The sequence below is a fragment of the Falco naumanni genome, chromosome 6 (genome assembly GCF_017639655.2).
Source record: "Falco naumanni isolate bFalNau1 chromosome 6, bFalNau1.pat, whole genome shotgun sequence".
In the NCBI taxonomy this organism is placed as follows: domain Eukaryota; kingdom Metazoa; phylum Chordata; class Aves; order Falconiformes; family Falconidae; genus Falco; species Falco naumanni.
In genome coordinates this window covers 9,050,496-9,060,146 of record NC_054059.1, presented here as the reverse complement: position 1 = coordinate 9,060,146, position 9,651 = coordinate 9,050,496, and the positions used below count along the sequence as shown (strand labels likewise).

Below are 9,651 nucleotides of genomic sequence, written 5' to 3'. Positions count from 1 at the left end.
TCAAGAACTAAAATAAAGGAATATAATTAACACCATCTAACAGGGGTTTACTGGAAATAGATTGAATCCTACTATATTTTTTATTTTTTAAAAAACTGAGATGTCATGTCTAAAGGTAATAGAATAAATAAAAAATACATTACCTGGTATGTCACAACACTTTGACTGAGGGATTGTGCACATCTAAAGTGTACCGAAATTACATAGTATGTAATTAAAGAAGGATAAACTGTTTAATTGTCAGTGTCCAAATGTGGTCATAAATTTGGAATCATCAATGAAGTGGTGCTTCTTGCAGGTGCCACAGGGTTCAGCCGGGGGGGGGCCAGACTTGCAACAAAATTTAGATGCTAATGATGTTTGAGGATCACACAAGAAGGTGTGAAAGCAATAAATAACAAAGAGGCTAAGGCAGACAGCAGCATGGATTGTTCTTCAAGTGTGTTGAACGTGCGCTTCAGGACAGCCTGAGGGAAACTGTACACCTGTGGGACAACAAAATGTTGGCAGCGGTTGAAAACGGGGTAAACTGTCCTGTTGGGCAGCGGCTGTGAAAAGAAGTGGTGGCTCGGAGTTGCAAAGGCGTGACTATGAAGTCTGACTGTGGCCTGTCATAACATGTGGTGCAAGCTGGTGAGAAAGCTCAAGTGGCACTGCTGTACTGCTTAATCTCCCTTTCTGGATTTCTTGATTTTGCTCTTCGATACTGTGCTTTCTTCTGCTTGCTCTCTGTGGGGTACCTCTCTTCTACCCTTCGCAGCCTCATCAGTGCTGGACCCCTTCTGGAGGACACAGCGCAAGTTTCCGGGGCAGATAAAACACATTCTGGAGGAGCCCATCTCTCTTCAACGAGAGAAGGTGAAATCTAGAAATGGGCTCAGACTAAGCCCTTTCCTTTTAGAGAGCTAAAATTTTACAAAATAAATCCTGTAAAAAAAAAAATTTTACAAAATAAATTCTAAAACTAGAATTTTAGACATACTTACAGACCACAAATCCATTTGAGTGTGGTTGGTGATCAGACTATCTGGCACTGAAGTTGATTAAGCTTTCTTTCTCGTCAAGATAAAATGACAATACCTGTTAAAATGGATTGAAGTGGTTGTCTGTGTCCCCTGGAGCTTTCTATGGTCCTTCAGGCCAAGAGGACTTAACAATATTGAAATTAATATACTTTGTGCCACAAGCACCAGCCATGTGACATGAAGGGCGAAGATAATGTGTTACAGAAGCTAATGCGCTGCAAATTATTATCAAGGGCTCAAGTGACTTCAGCAGCAGAAACAGGTAAATTAGAACATTTTTAGAAATGCTTTAAAGGAGTGTTGAATTGAGAAGCCAAGAGAACGTTTAGACAGAATTCAGTGAGACAAACATTGCTTACAATCAAAGCTACGTATTGTAAAAGATGAATTGCCAATACAATGCAAAAATCTGTGTGATCCTGTTTATTGTTCTAATTGGCTACATCTCGGTTAAATACTATGAAATGACTGATCTCTCATCACAGATGCTTTGTGTGTTTCATTTTGGTGCATCATAAGCAATTTTAACAGCTGGGTATAGTTATTACAATTCACTAACTGAAACAGCAATTGTATTTAAATATTTCTGATTACATATATTAGCTTTATGCTTAGAGTATTGCTTTTCTTCAGATATATCACAGATGTTTAGACCATACAGTAAAAAAACATCTTTCTTGCACTTTGAGTGAAATCCTGTCTCACTGCAGTTGATACATTATCTTCAGTGGAGGTGGTTTTTCATCCACTCTCTCTACTATTTCTGATTTTTATGAACATTGAATAATTACACTGAACACAGTAGTAATACTTGCCTGTGCTTGCAGGGTGGGACCTATGTGTAAAGAAACTGGAGATCTCTCACAAGGGAATATTTATAGAGCTTGCTCAGGGCTGTCAAAAAACCTGCGTTAGAACACTTTTAAAACTCTTTTAGCAGGAATAGTTTGACTGAACACTTTTAAAACTCTTTTAGCAGGAATAGTTTGACTTCCTACAGTTCCAAATGTACTGAGAGGATAGCTGAAATTTTTAATTCCATTCCTTCCTCCTGAATATTCATTAACTTCAGAAGAAAAATTCATAACAAGATTAATGCCATAACTTTAGGACATCCATAGCTCGGAATGACTGACTCGTAAAATGGCAAATCTTAACATACATACAGTGATAAATAATTGTGAATTTCTGCTCATTTTGGCCTCAAAGTTGACTGAGTTAATGCACCCTCCATGTACTGGCTACGCTACAATGATACTGATAAATGTTAAGTAACTACAGTGACATATATTTCAATGGTATCTTTAGATACAGCCTCCTGCCATTCAGGGATCAGAAAAGTAATGGCTAACTTAAAAAAATGTATACAATCAGAGTTCATTTAACATATTGAACTGCTTGCACCACAAAGCGAAGCGGCGAGTAAATTAATGGCAAATTTAGTAATAAAAGTGATCATTGGTAATAGGAAATACCTATGGCAATCTGAATTCAAAACAAACGTATACTGAAAAAAAACCCAAATCCCAGCAAGCAGAATGATGTGTTTATCAGGAGGCCTTCAGAATATGTTTGGAAAATTTTGTAGGCACAAGTAAAACTAGCCTATACCATCTTCCTTGGACACAAGATATGGAACTGAAGAGGACAGAGAATACTAAAGAAAACCTTTTTTTTTCCCCCTAAAGAAGGTTGCTAGATGTAGAGGTAAGAGGCCATGCAGCAGCATTTAGATTTTAAAATATTTTGTAAATAGTTGTATCAGTTTGTTGCCCTGTGATCAGCTTAAAGGATGTTGGACCGTTGAAGAACATGTATCTTGGATGTATGGAGGCAACGCTATTGGAAGACCGTGAGTCTGAGGAGGCTGTAAATACTAATACGAGGAATGTCAATGCTGGTATGTGTGTTGAAAGCATGTTCAGGAGTACGTATCTTTTCATAGTTCATGAGAAGGAAGCAGGTGAGGATTTTTTTCTTCAAAATAAAGCAACATTGCATGCAAAATAAAAACTCCAAGCCTTTTCCGTATTTATCCCAGCTGGAGAAGAAACTAGTATGGGAAGTTCAGTTACACTGTGCGCCTCCATGAAAACAGCTGACTGAAACCTCTTGGTAGCATGGAAGGAAACTTGCTACAGCCATTCCTCCATGCTCCCATTCCTTAAAGTAATTCATCACATTTAATGTAATTAATTTGGAAGGAAGGAAGAGCAGTTTTCCCAATGGAATTTCATGACTGACAGCTGTTTTACATAATCAGTGCAGAAATAGTGCTGGTGGAGCATACTCCAGCTATTACCTCAAAATGGACATTTACTTTGCTTTACTACTGTTTTCCTCAGCAAGATAGCTAGGGAGACACAATTTAGATTCCTTCCCCTATACATTTAATCATTTAGCTAAGCACGTTTTATGTTACAGAACCTTTTGCTTTGGGGCAGCAATGAGCGCCCAGTGCCTGGTCAGTCTGCAGGTCACCCAGGTGTTCCCCAGAAATATCAGCCTCACAATCCCAGTTACCAGTTCAAAAATCCTCCTTTCCAATAAGAAAATGGCAACATCTTAGATACTATTAGCTTTGTGTAACTGTGAAGTAAAGAAAATGCAAGGATGCCAATCATGTCTGTAAAATGATTTGTCGGTGCTTAATAAGGGTAACTATATTAATTTTTACAATTATTCAAGCCTATTTGACTGAATTTGTGAAAATAAATGGAAAAGCACTATAAAGAAAAAAGCAAATAATCATTTTCTGCAGCAAAATGTAGTGAAGAAGGGGTGGAGAGTAGTAAATATGTAATAAATCCAATACTTGATTCCTCCAGAATAATGTTTGCCTAATTTGTGGGAGGAAAAGAATCACATCTTTCCCTCCTGGCTCATATAATATACAGGTGTTTTGTGGAATGTGTCTCTGATTTTCCATGTTTATTTTAAATGAAAAGCTGTATATATTTCTCATGTACATTTGGAAAGAACCATCAACTTGGTAATTCCACCTGCACACTGTACATGTAGATGTTCAACAGTAGGTGGTGCTCCCAGGGTAGAAATGTACCTCGTCTAAAATGCAAATTAAACAAGGTTTGCTGAGGAAGGAGAGCTCTTTGGGGTTTTTAATATGGTAACTGAAGAGTATTTAAAGTGCAAAATCGCTGAAAAGATATTAAATATTATACTAACTGATTTTTAAATCCTGTGCAACTACATGACCACTCACACAAACATGGAAGATGCACATTTTTCAGTCTGCTCTTTTTCTTCCAAATCGTTCACTCAACTTGCACCCTGACTATGGAATTTCTGTCCATGTGCCATTCACATTTGCTGATAATGGAATTATCAAATCCAAATTACATAGAAGTTTTTCTCAGTTGTTAAATGTTTAATCTGTTTTATTAGCAATCGTGCACTTTAAATATTCTTTTTGAATTACATCCTAGATATACAGTACATACCATGGGATTCTTAAAATCCTAGAATCTTTTCAAAGTTCTGAAAAGCAACAGAAGCTAACAGTTTCTGTTGGGTTTCTTTGCTGTAGGCATTCTTCATGCAATATATGTTTGCTTTTCAGTTTTGTTGCTTGAATTTTGTGATACAAATATGATCTCACACATTCTTTATGTGACCAGAGAGCATCACATGGGGGACATAACTCAGTACACTCAAATTCCAGCTTGAATGGCATTGGCAGAGTATCCTACAAATTCTTAATGAAATATAAAACTGAAGTTAAAATTACAGTTGAAAACAAACAAGTATCAAATGTCCCTAACAGCTTCCAAAGAAGGGGGGTGTTGGTTTGGGGTTTTTTTTAGGGAATATTGGACTTCCTTTGCCTGTTTATACTTCTGTAGGAGTTCAACAACATTTGCACAAGATACTATTTGTTTATACACAATCTGACAAACCTGGTAATTTGCAAACAGTGTATTTTTAATTATAGTAGGTGCTTTGGCTATTTATGTATTTGAGCAGCTTGAGCTAAATTGAGAGTATAAAACCAACGAGGCAGGAAAGTCCAATTAAAAGTACATTAATCAAATGCCCCCCAAATGCCTTTTCTCTCTCATATGTATTGTTGCACTTTATGCAGAGTGCCTGTTTGATGTCAATTGTCCTTCTGCATCTAATGCAGTATCTTGTTCAGTCAGTGTGTGTGGTAATAAATGTAATTGTCAAGTGCCTGGTTTTGGATACTGCGTTTTATATTTTTGTAGGTTTTATAGTTCATTTAAGTTTTAAGCCATTCTTCTTGTTAAGATTAATTATAACCAAGAAAAAAAAGGTAAATGGGAATTTGACCACCATGTTAGGAAATTGATGTTTAAAACACAGGCTGCTTTTGATCTACCATAGTTGCAGTAGACTATCTTCTCATCTTCACTGGAATGAGTATGAGTTAGACTCTGCTGGTTTTCACATAAAATTCAAAATGGAAAAGTGCTTCAACAGAACACTTAAAATTTGTTCCCTTGATATCTGATGAACAATATTAGCTTGACTCAGCTTCTAGTATAATGCCACAAATCAAGAATAGGTCTGTGGGAGCTCATATGGAAAGTTTATTTTCCTGCACTGATGCACCTCTCAATACAGAAATGAGGACTTGCAGTTGTTCTGAAACACAGATGAGTAGCCAAGAAGTCTGAGGGTTGGACACAGAATTCCACTTTGCTTCATTGCAGCATCTTTATATGGTGCCAGGCAAGACTTTTAGGACCAGACCTCAAAAAGGAAAGAAAAGGGCAATTAAAACAGGACTCACACAGAATTTAGGATCTGAATCTGTTCTGTCTAATCCTGGGAGTGCTTTTCATGTTCTTTACACGCCCCGCTGTGCTCACTATCAGAGCATAAAGCCTGCAGGAGGGTACTCAGGTGTTGCTATAGAGAAAGAAATAGAAGACTCTCAGAAAACTGTACATCAAGTTAAAATATTTCTTTCTCCATACAGGGCTGGAAGCTCCTGAGAGGAGTGATGGGAGTTTAAGTTGTCTCAAGCTGGAGAGAGATCTGGAACCAGTGCTTGGCTTAGGTTGCTCACTGTTAGGCAGATGTAAAAGGTGAGTGCCACAGCCTTCTCTTTGGGTGAGAAAGAGGAGAGAGACGTCCTTTGAGTGAAAGGGGTGTAGGAGTCTGCCTGCAGAGGCTGAGCTGTGGGTGCCACCGTCTCTGTGAGGCTGGGAACCAGCGGAAGGGTGGGATTGCAGCCACACATGCTGTACTCATCACCTCCCGTGTGCTCCGCTGCCTGGTGCTGCACTGTAGGTGACGGCTTTAGACAGGTGCCTGAAAGCAGGTTCCACCTAGTTCACCCTTTGGATCCCTTCCTGAGCTACACCGCCGTGGACACATCTGCCTCCAGTTCCAGCTGAGCCAACCGGAGACACTTCACTCCCTAGCTAGCTTCTCCCACCCTCATTCCCCTTTGCACACCCCTTCAACACAGACATACCTCCCTTTCTCTCCCTTTCCCTCCCTCTTTGCACCAGAGGCTTCCATCCTCCCCAGCCTCCCAGCTGAGCTGCTTGTAAGACATTCCTGACAACAAGAGCCAAGTTAACGAAGGCCTAAATTAATTCCGCCCATGCCATCCCGGATAACTGCACTTACGACAACCTGAGGAGGGTTCATACGAGCAGGTCACATAGATGGCCCTGTAGGAAGCCCTGACAGTGACCAAAAAGTCCTCATGGACAGAAGAAGGAACATTCAAATAAATTTTGGGATGAGACTTAAAGGTATTGCTTCACACAGGTGTCAAACCCGGGCTCGTCTTTAATGTTCTTCTAGCAATAACCATTTTGCTGCACAGGAAAAAAAGAAAAAGCAGTCTGTTCATTATTTCTGTTCAAACGACTTACACAACTGTTTGCAAGAGCTGAGTATTCAATAGCATGCAATAATATTAACTACTGATTTTCCCTTCAGTGAGAGGATTTTCAGGAGGTAACTTCTGACTTCTGAATTAAGTTAAAGGGGCTTCATCATAAAATTTTATATAACTAGTGATGCAATTACCTTTGGTGGTTGCATTGCCATAGAATATTTATGACTGGAGAAATAGCATCCCATGTTAAGCTGAGCCTGCTGTGCAAGAAAGAGGGTTTACTGGAGTACGTGTTCAATATACATAATAGATACCATTTCACAGGATTAAAAATGTAGACTCCTCAACAGTAAATTTAAGCTTTCTGACTGGCTTTTCCTAGTTATCTTTAGCATCTTATAAGTAGTTCAGAGACCATGGTGTCTATGTTCCCTGGTTACAGAGCACGGAAACTGGACAAGTTTAAGGACAATAGCCCTGAATAACAAAGCTTGAACGGCACTTTCAATTCAAAAAGCCCTTAAAGCAATGACTACAAAAATCTGTGAAGAAATAACAAGGCAAGATCATTATCAAAGAACTTTCTTTCACTATAGGAAATTCTAAATCAAAAAGACAGGTCGATTGTGTCCTTAATGAAGAGTAAATAAAATATGTTCAGGTATATGATTGCCTTTTTCATTAGTAATGCTTCTGTACAATCTGATGTGTATTAAAAACAAGAAAAAAAAGAGCTTGATAGCACTTTATGCCTTGGGTTAATTTGTTTAAATTTGAAATATTGTACTGAACTAAAATTAAAAACATATGCTCTGTGCATATGTTATGCAGACATGAAATATTTTATACATGAAGTATGGCAGATAGATATTCTTCTTATAAGTAAATGAAGATGTTTTTAAAAATGTATATCTGATTTCTTTCTAGGGATATGCAGGCTAAGCAAATGTGCCTTGCCTTAGTGCTGCTTTAGAAGCAGGCTCATAGAGAACCTTGAATCAAATGTTTCATAAAAACCTCTGACACTCAATAAGATATGTCAGAGTAGCTTTTAAGTTTATTTTCTTATTGCTATGTCTTGAAAAAATACCAAGAACACTGGCAAATGTTACACACACACACACATATATATAAACACATTCTGCCTCCTAGCAGAAAATAGAGTTTGTTGTGTATTTATAAAGCACTACATCCATTCCTCCAGCCTTCCAGCAAGGCAGTTTGATTTGTGTTTTGCAGAAAGGGAAGATGGAGGGACCAAGAAGTTAGGAGGACTTGCCCAAAGACACGGAGCGGGTAAAATAATAGAAGCAGAAAGAAAACAGAAAAAAACCTGACTGCTTAACTCCCACAGCAAATGAATAATTCTCTCCAGTGCTATTATTGAATTATAACAGAGAGTCTTATATTCTCAATTTTCTTACCTCCAGTAGGATTCCCTTATTGTCCAGTGCTGTTTCACTGCTTAATTACCTCAACAGTAATTAGAGGCAGGAACCCATTCCTCAGCCTATAAAATCCTCCTGTCTTTAAATTGAATTAAGAAAGAATCACTTAAATGAGAGAAAACCAAAAATCAAGATTTCTGTGACCAGGAAAATAAACACTGTATGAGGCAATTACTGAGCAACACGCGCCACACATGGCTGTAGGCTTCAGCTGAGGGTTGGTTTTCCTTGTCCAGACATAAAAAATGATACCTAAACCCAACATGAATTAAAGAAGTCAAAATAAAATTATCATCTCACAGAATAATTCACTTCCCACAGGATTTTCTGAACCTTGCACTGTAAATCAATGTTCTCAGTGTGCCTGGAAACTTTATTCTCTCAAGAGGCTCCTTGGCCATCACACTACTTTATTGAGCTTGGCTCTCCTGGTAATAACATGCCCTCCCACGATACATGCACTGTTTTATTTGGCCTGTAGACCTGTGGGACTCATTCCTTTTCCCAAATCCTAAGTTATGGGGTCGTGTACTGATTATAGAGCATAGCCAAGGGTCTAAATACTAAATTTAGTGTTTAGATTAAATAAGAGGAACTAAAATTACAGTTTCTGAGAACATATCAATAGGATCTAATCCCATTGCTTGATTCTTGATTGCCAGGTGACTCCAGTCTATATTTAAAGACAAAACCCTAAAAGTTTCAAAGTGGACTAAGTGCAGTCTTCACGGTCAGCCGGTCTTCAAACCTTGGCCTGTGCAGGGCTGTGTGTCCATGTCAGGACCCTGGCTATCTCTGCCACTGGCTGTGTCCACCTTGTTCCTTGGCAGAACTTTCCTGGCAGCGTTTTGAGCTCCAGGCTATGACCCAGCACTAGGCATCCGTTCCTCTAGGCAGACTTGATTCAGCTGAAGCCCTAGATGCCTACTGCTGTGTCTGTTCCTGAGGCAAGCAATACGAGGACTTTTTAAAGGAGGTCCCACTCTTGTCTTCTCTCCCCATCTCAGGCCATGTTTTCTCCCCCTCTTCTGGACCACGGCGATTGGGACAGCTGGAAAAACCGTGGAGAAAGCTCTGCCTGATCACGTGGCAGACAACTGCTCACTGGAGAACATGAAACGTAAACACTATTGAGACTTCTTCTGGAAGTAACAAGCACACTGGGCGTTTCTGCAAGTAACTAATGTATTGTAGCTTTGACCACATCCTAGGAACTTCTGTGCAGCAGTGCGAGGGCAATCACTGACAACTAGAGGTCCATATGTTCTATCCCTACAGAAACGGGGATCTGATTTTTTAAAATCTTAACCAGGTCTTTAAAGACAAATATCTGCTCTGT

At 39.0% G+C, this 9,651-nt stretch overlaps 1 long non-coding RNA gene across 1 annotated transcript; it reads right to left on the bottom strand.

Moving 5' to 3' along the window:
- Nucleotides 1-5,574: 5,574 nt before the first annotated feature.
- On the bottom strand, nt 5,575-7,922 carry LOC121090266. Its single transcript, XR_005828508.1, has 3 exons — nt 7,056-7,922; nt 6,648-6,841; nt 5,575-5,759 (listed from the first exon to the last, which is right to left on the bottom strand). It is a non-coding gene; the product is annotated as an uncharacterized LOC121090266 (long non-coding RNA).
- Nucleotides 7,923-9,651: the final 1,729 nt, after the last annotated feature.